Below are 6,955 nucleotides of genomic sequence, written 5' to 3'. Positions count from 1 at the left end.
AGGGAAAGTCAGGGAGAGGGCAGGGTTTGGGAGGGAAGATAAGGAGTTCAGTCTTGGGTTTATTGAGTTTAAGACGGCGGGCAATCAATCAATCAATCAATCGTATTTATTGAGCGCTTACTATGTGCAGAGCACTGTACTAAGCGCTTGGGAAGTACAAATTGGCATCACATAGAGACAGTCCCTGCCCAACAGTGGGCTCACAGTCTAAAAGGGGGAGACAGAGAACAGAACCAAACATACCAACAAAATAAAATAAGTAGGCTAGAAATGTACAAGTAAAATAAATAAATAAATAAATAAATAAATAGAGTAATAAATATGTACAACCATATATGCATATATACAGGTGCTGTGGGGAAGGGAAGGAGGTAAGATGGGGGGATGGAGAGGGGGACGAGGGGGACAGGAAAGAAGGGGCTCAGTCTGGGAAGACCTCCTGGAGGAGGTGAGCTCTCAGCAGGGCCTTGAAGGGAGGAAGAGAGCTAGCTTGGCGGATGGGCAGAGGGAGGGCATTCCAGGCCCGGGGGATGACGTGGGCCGGGCGTCGATGGCGGGACAGGCGAGAGCGAGGTACAGTGTGGAGATTAGTGGTGGAGAAGCGGAGGGTGCGGGCTGGGCAGTAGAAGGAGAGAAGGGAGGTGAGGTAGGAGGGGGCGAGGTGATGGACAGCCTTGAAGCCCAGGGTGAGGAGTTTCTGCCTGATGCGCAGATTGATCGGTAGCTATTGGAGGTTTTTGAGGAGGGGAGTAACATGTCCAGAGCGTTTCTGGACAAAGATAATCCGGGCAGCAGCATGAAGTATGGATTGAAGTGGAGAGAGACACGAGGATGGGAGATCAGAGAGAAGGCTAGTGCAGTAGTCCAGACGGGATAGGATGAGAGCTTGAATTAGCAGGGTAGCGGTTTGGATGGAGAGGAAAGAGCGGATCTTGGCAATGTTGCGGAGCTGAGACCGGCAGGTTTTGGTGACGGCTTGGATGTGAGGGGTGAATGAGAGAGCGGAGTCGAGGATGACACCAAGGTTGCGGGCTTGTGAGACGGGAAGGATGGTAGTGCCGTCAACAGAGATGGGAAAATCAGGGAGAGGACAAGGTTTGGGAGGGAAGACAAGGAGCTCACTCTTCGACATGTTGAGCTTTAGGTGGCGGGCGGACATCCAGATGGAGATGCCCTGAAGGCAGGAGGAGATGCGAGCCTGGAGGGAGGGGGAGAGAGCAGGGGCAGAGATGTAAATCTGGGTGTCATCAGCGTAGAGATGATAGTTGAAGCCGTGGGAGCGAATGAGGTCACCAAGGGAGTGAGTGTAGATTGAGAACAGAAGGGGACCAAGCACTGAACCTTGGGGAACCCCCACAGCAAGAGGATGGGAGGGGGAGGAGGAGCCTGCAAAAGAGACCGAGAAAGAACGACCGGAGAGATAAGAGGAGAACCAGGAGAGGACGGAGTCTGTGAAGCCAAGGTCAGATAACGTGTTGAGGAGAAGGGGGTGGAGATGTCCTGAAGGCAGGAGGAAACACGAGCCTGAAGGGAGGGTGATAGAGAAGGGGCAGAGATGTAGATTTGGGTGTCATCAACGTAGAGATGATAGTTGAAGCCCTGGGAAAGAATGAGTTCACTAAGGGAGTGAGTGTAGATAGAGAACCGAAGGGGACCAAGAAGTGACACTTGAGGAACCCCCACAGTAAGGGAATTGGAAGGGGAGGAGGATCCCGCAAAAGAGACTGAGAATGAATGGCCGGAGAGATAAGAGGAGAACCAGGAGGGGGAGAACCATTACTATTCTGTGGCGCCACCCACCCTGAACTCCCTCAGCCTGAGGAATCAGCATGTGAAGGCGGCAATGGAAAAACTATTAGGGCAGAAGCCGCTCCAAGGAACTTACCTTTAGATTGTCAACTCCTTAGGAGCAGGCGTGCTGTCGACAGCTGAAGCCCTGAAGTAAAAATAATAATAATTAATAATTACGGTATTTGCTAAGCGCTTACTGGGTGCCAAGCACTGTCCTAAGCGCTGGGTAGATACAAGGTAATCAGGTTGTCCCTCATGGGGCTCACAGTCTTAATGTCCATCTTACAGATGAGATAACTGAGACACAGAGAAGTTAAGTGGCTTGCCCAAGGTCAAACAGCAAACAAGTGGCGGAGTCGGGATCAAACCCCACGTCCTCTGACTCCCAAGCCCGTACTCTTTCTACTAAGCCACATTGCTTCTCATGAAATTAATTCATTCAATCGTATTTATGGAACACTTACTGTGTGGAAAGTACAATTCGCCAACAGATAGAGACAATCTCTACCCAACAACGGGCTCACATCAACAAATTGCCAGGGAGCCTTGATGAACCTTGAACATGTCATTACACTTCTCCTCAGTTACCTCATACGTAGAATGCGATTGAAAACTGTGAGCCCCATATGGGACATGGACTGTGTCCAACTGAACAGTCTTCTATTTATCACAGTTCTTAGTACCGTGCCTGGCACATAATGAGCGATTACAGATACCATTAAAAAAATCTATTGCACATTAAAAATACCTTTCGAACTCTAAACCAGCAGGGAATTATTGAGCAGGGAACAGACGGTGAGACGTCTTCTCTGTTTCCCAGCGGCTTTTTGTGTTACGACGTGAAGTGGAAATTCTGATACTGTGGGAAGAACTTCAGTCTTTCATGTCCGCAGGCTTCAGAAGGAATCAGGAAGGAAGTGGATTTGTTCATGGGCTGGAAAAGCAGCAATACATCTGTTAAGTGCGTTTATTGAAAGCTTACTGCACTCAACTAAGCACTTGGAAGAGTACAGTATGAGCGTGTTGATAGACATATTTCCTTCCCACAAACAATAGCCTTGTGGAAAGAATACAGGCCTGGGACTCAGAATCAGTAAATCGGACTTATTGAGTGCTTACAGTGTGCACAGCACTGTACTAAGCCATTGGGAGAGTACAATATAACACCCATGCCCAATATAACCACTTATTGACACTCATGCCCATCATCCCCGTCAGCTGTACCGGGCATTTAACTCCCTTCTCAGGCCCCCTGTTCCTCCCTCTCCTCCATCCCTTACCTCCAACGATCTGGCCACCTACTTCATTAGGAAAATTAACTCCATCAGGTCTGAGCTCCCCAAAGTCACCCCTCCCCCCCTCCACGCCCCCGTTCTCAACACTCTCCTCTACTTTCCCATCCTTCCCAGCAACATCTTCAGAGGAGATCTCCTCCCTCCTCTCAAGTGCCACCTGTCCTTCGGAACCCATTCCCTCTCATCGTATGAAAACTCTCACCCCTTCCCTCTTCCCCTCCCTAACTTCCATCTTCAACGCTCACTCTCCACTGGTTCCTTCCCCTCTGCCTTCAAACATGCCCACGTCTCCTATATCTTAAAAATACCCTCTTTTGACCACACTGCCCCTTCCAGTTATCACCCTATCTCCCTCCGACCCTTTCTTTCCATACTCCTAGAACGAGTCGTCTAGAGTCGCTGCCTCGAATTCCTCGACTCCAACTCTCTCCTAGACACCCTCCAATCTGGCTTCCGTCCCCTATACTCCACCGAAACTGCCCTCCCAAAGGTCACCAATGACCTCCTTCTCTCCAGATATAATGGTTCCTACTCTATCCTAATCTTCCTCGACCTCTCAGCTGCCTTTGACACTATGGACCACCCCCTTCCCCCCTACACATTATCCAACCTTGGCTTCACAGACTCTGTTCTCTCCTGGTTCTCCTCTTATTTCTCTGATTGTACATTTTTAGTCTCCTTCGCGGGCTCCTCCTCCCGCTTCCATCACCTTACTGTAGGGGTCCTCAAGGGTCAGTTCTTGGTCACCTTCTGTTCTCCATCTGTACTCACTCCATCTGTACTCACCTCCACTCACTCTCACGGCTTCAACTATCATCTCTACGCAGATGATATCCAAATCGACATCTCCTCCCCTATTCTCTCTCCCTCCCTCCAGGCTCGTATCTCCTCCTGCCTTTAGGACATCTCACCTGGACGTCCGCCCGCCACCTAAAACTCAACATGTCCAGGACTGAGCTCCTTATCTTCTCACCCAAACCCTGTCCTCTCCCTGATTTTTCTGTCACTGTGGACGGGACTACCACCCTTCCCGTCTCACAAGCCCGCAACCTTGGTGTTGATTCCACTCCCTCGTTCACCCCACACATCCAAACCGTCACCAAAACCTGCCGTTCCCACCTTCACAACATCGCCAAGATCCTCCCTTTCCTCTCCATTCAAACAGCCAGCTTGTTTGTTCAATTTTCCATCCTATCCTATCTTATCCTATCCTATCCTAGCCTATCCCATCCTATCCTATCCTATTCCGACTGGATTACTGAATCAGCCTCCTCTATGATTTCCCATCCTCCTGTGTCTCCTCGCTTCAGTGTATCCTTCACTCTGCTGCCCGGATTATCTTTCTACAGAAACGCACTGGGCCCAAGGGTTCTTCCCAGATCAGAAAGGGAAGAGATTTCATTCCGCCTCTCTTGAGCCAGGATAAAAGTCAGTAGGTGACCCTGAAGCAAGAGGTATTGAGGGTAGATTCTTAGAAGGAATCTCTACTCATTTAACACTGAAAAGGGAGAAGTAGGATATGGACTCTGCTTCGCAACAGGTTCTAACAGAAATAGAGAGAAACTAGATTTTCCATCTATTTTTCTAGCACGTTCCCTTTCTGTTCCTCCTTCCCAACCTTCTCTGTTCCCTTCGACTTTCTCTGGTGACCAATGTGCCTAGAAAGTCTGTTATATTGGACTCTCCCAAGCACTTAACACAGTGCTTTCTACAGAGTAAGTGCTCAATAAATACCACTGATGGATTACTCTAGCTGGTTCATCCATTCATTCAATCGTATTTATTGAATGTTTACTGTGTGCATAGCACTGTACTAGGCGCTTGGAAAGTACAATTCGGCCACTGATGAAGATAATCCCTACCCAGCAACGGGCTCACGGTGTAGAATGGGGGAGACAGCCAAGAAAACAAAATAAGTAGACAGCACTTGTTAAGTGCTTACTATATGCCAAGCACTGTACTAAACACTGGGCTAGACAAAAGATAATCAGGTCCCACATGAGGCTCACAGTCTACGTAGGAGGGAGAACATGAATTGAAATCCCATTTTGCAGATGAGGAAACGGAGGCACAGAGAAGTGGAGTGACTTTCCCTAGAGTTACGCAGCAGATGGCAGACAAGTGGCTAAGCTAGTATTAGAACCCAGATCCTTCTAATTCGAAGGCCTTGTTTCTATTCACAGTCCAACGCTACTTCTCAGGCCTCAGTTCCTCCTTAATGCCTTCCACTTCTCAGCTCCCCGAGGTGAAAGAGAACCTCAGCTCACACTCTTGATACCCTTGACTATCTTCCAAGCCAATCCTAGGCTCAGATTTAGGAGTGGACCATCTCTGTTTGGCTGGAACAGGGCTAGTAATTGTGGGCTAGTGATGGCCAGGCCTTTCTCCCTGACTTCTTCAGCATCTGCGATTTTGCAGGCAGGGTGGAGTTTTGAGGTAGGGCCAGGAGTAATCCAGGAAGGCCAGCCTAGACCATAAGCTCCTCGAAGGTAGAGATCCTGTCCTATATTGCACTTTCCCCTGCCCTGCACAGAAGGTGTGCTCAATAAATACTCTGGATTAGTAGCAAATATATCCAATTTCCATTTTCTTAAATCCAATAGAGGCTACAGATTGGCCGGGTAGAGTGTTGGGTTCTTTGTTTCATCCTAAATCACCAGTCCTGGTGCGAAGAAAAGGCAAACAGATTTCCACTCTGGTCCGGTGAAAAGATTCCACTGGATGAGCTGTGTAGGAGTCAATGTTGGAGAGTCCATCTTCAGCCTCATGAGCGAGGAGGTGAAAAGGAAGCTGAGCAGGAAACAGCTGAGCTGGGAGGCAGATAAATGATTATCCCCTGACCCTTTTTCCAAATCTCTCTAGGAGTGGGTGGCCGGTGCGAAGATGGTTATGGGTCGGGCTGACGTCCGAGGAAATTTAATTCCTCCCATCGCCTCTGCCCTACATTTCTTCGTCTTTCCAGGGTCCTACTGCCCTTTCTGTAGGATCTAAGGAATTGAGAGAGGCAAGCAGGAAAGACGGACCAGAATGTCTCTCTAGGTGCTCTTCACATTTGGGGGCTGGGGGAACCAATATTTCTGGAGCACGGGATCGCCGGAGAGAGAGATATGTTGGCATAGATGGGGAGAGCCCCCCTGATACTCTCAAGCCCTCCAGTTGCAACAATTAGTTGGGCACAGAGGCGGCCAGAGCAGGGACTCCTGGGAGAGAGCCTTACGGGGAGAGATGCCTTAGCTATCAGCTTCTGAGCACTTCAAAGCATCCTCAAATTCATTAATCTCCGGCTTTTCTACTCGTCAGCTGTGTGACTTAGGGCAAGTCACTGAATTTATCTGTGCCTCAGTTACCTCATCTGTAAAATGGGGATTATGACGGTGAGCCCCACCTGGGACACCCTGATAACCTTGTATCTACCCCAGCGCTTAGAACAGTCCTTGGCACATAGTAAACACTAAACAAATACCATCATTAACAGCGCTTAGAAGAGTCCTTGGCACATAATAAGCACTTAACAAATACCATCATTATTGTTATTATTATTATTATTTTCCTATTGGCTACCTCATCAGTGGAATTACCGAGTGATGAAACCCTACTAAAATCACAACTCCTTCAAGATTCTTTCCCTTATCAAGGTTTCATTTCCCCTATCTGCCCTTCCTCCTGCATCACCTATGATTATGGTTGCATCTTTCTTAAGCACTATAATATTTACCCCAGTCCCACATGAATCAATCAATGGTATTTGAGTGCTTGGTGTGTGCAGAGCACTATAATAAGAGCTTGGGAGAGTACAATATAACAGAGCTGTCAGACACATTCCCACAAGGAGCTTACTGTCAAGTATACAGTTCTCACATACACATCCT

The sequence above is a fragment of the Tachyglossus aculeatus genome, assembly GCF_015852505.1.
Source record: "Tachyglossus aculeatus isolate mTacAcu1 chromosome 12 unlocalized genomic scaffold, mTacAcu1.pri SUPER_6_unloc_3, whole genome shotgun sequence".
NCBI lineage: Eukaryota > Metazoa > Chordata > Mammalia > Monotremata > Tachyglossidae > Tachyglossus > Tachyglossus aculeatus.
This window is presented reverse-complemented; position numbering follows the sequence as displayed.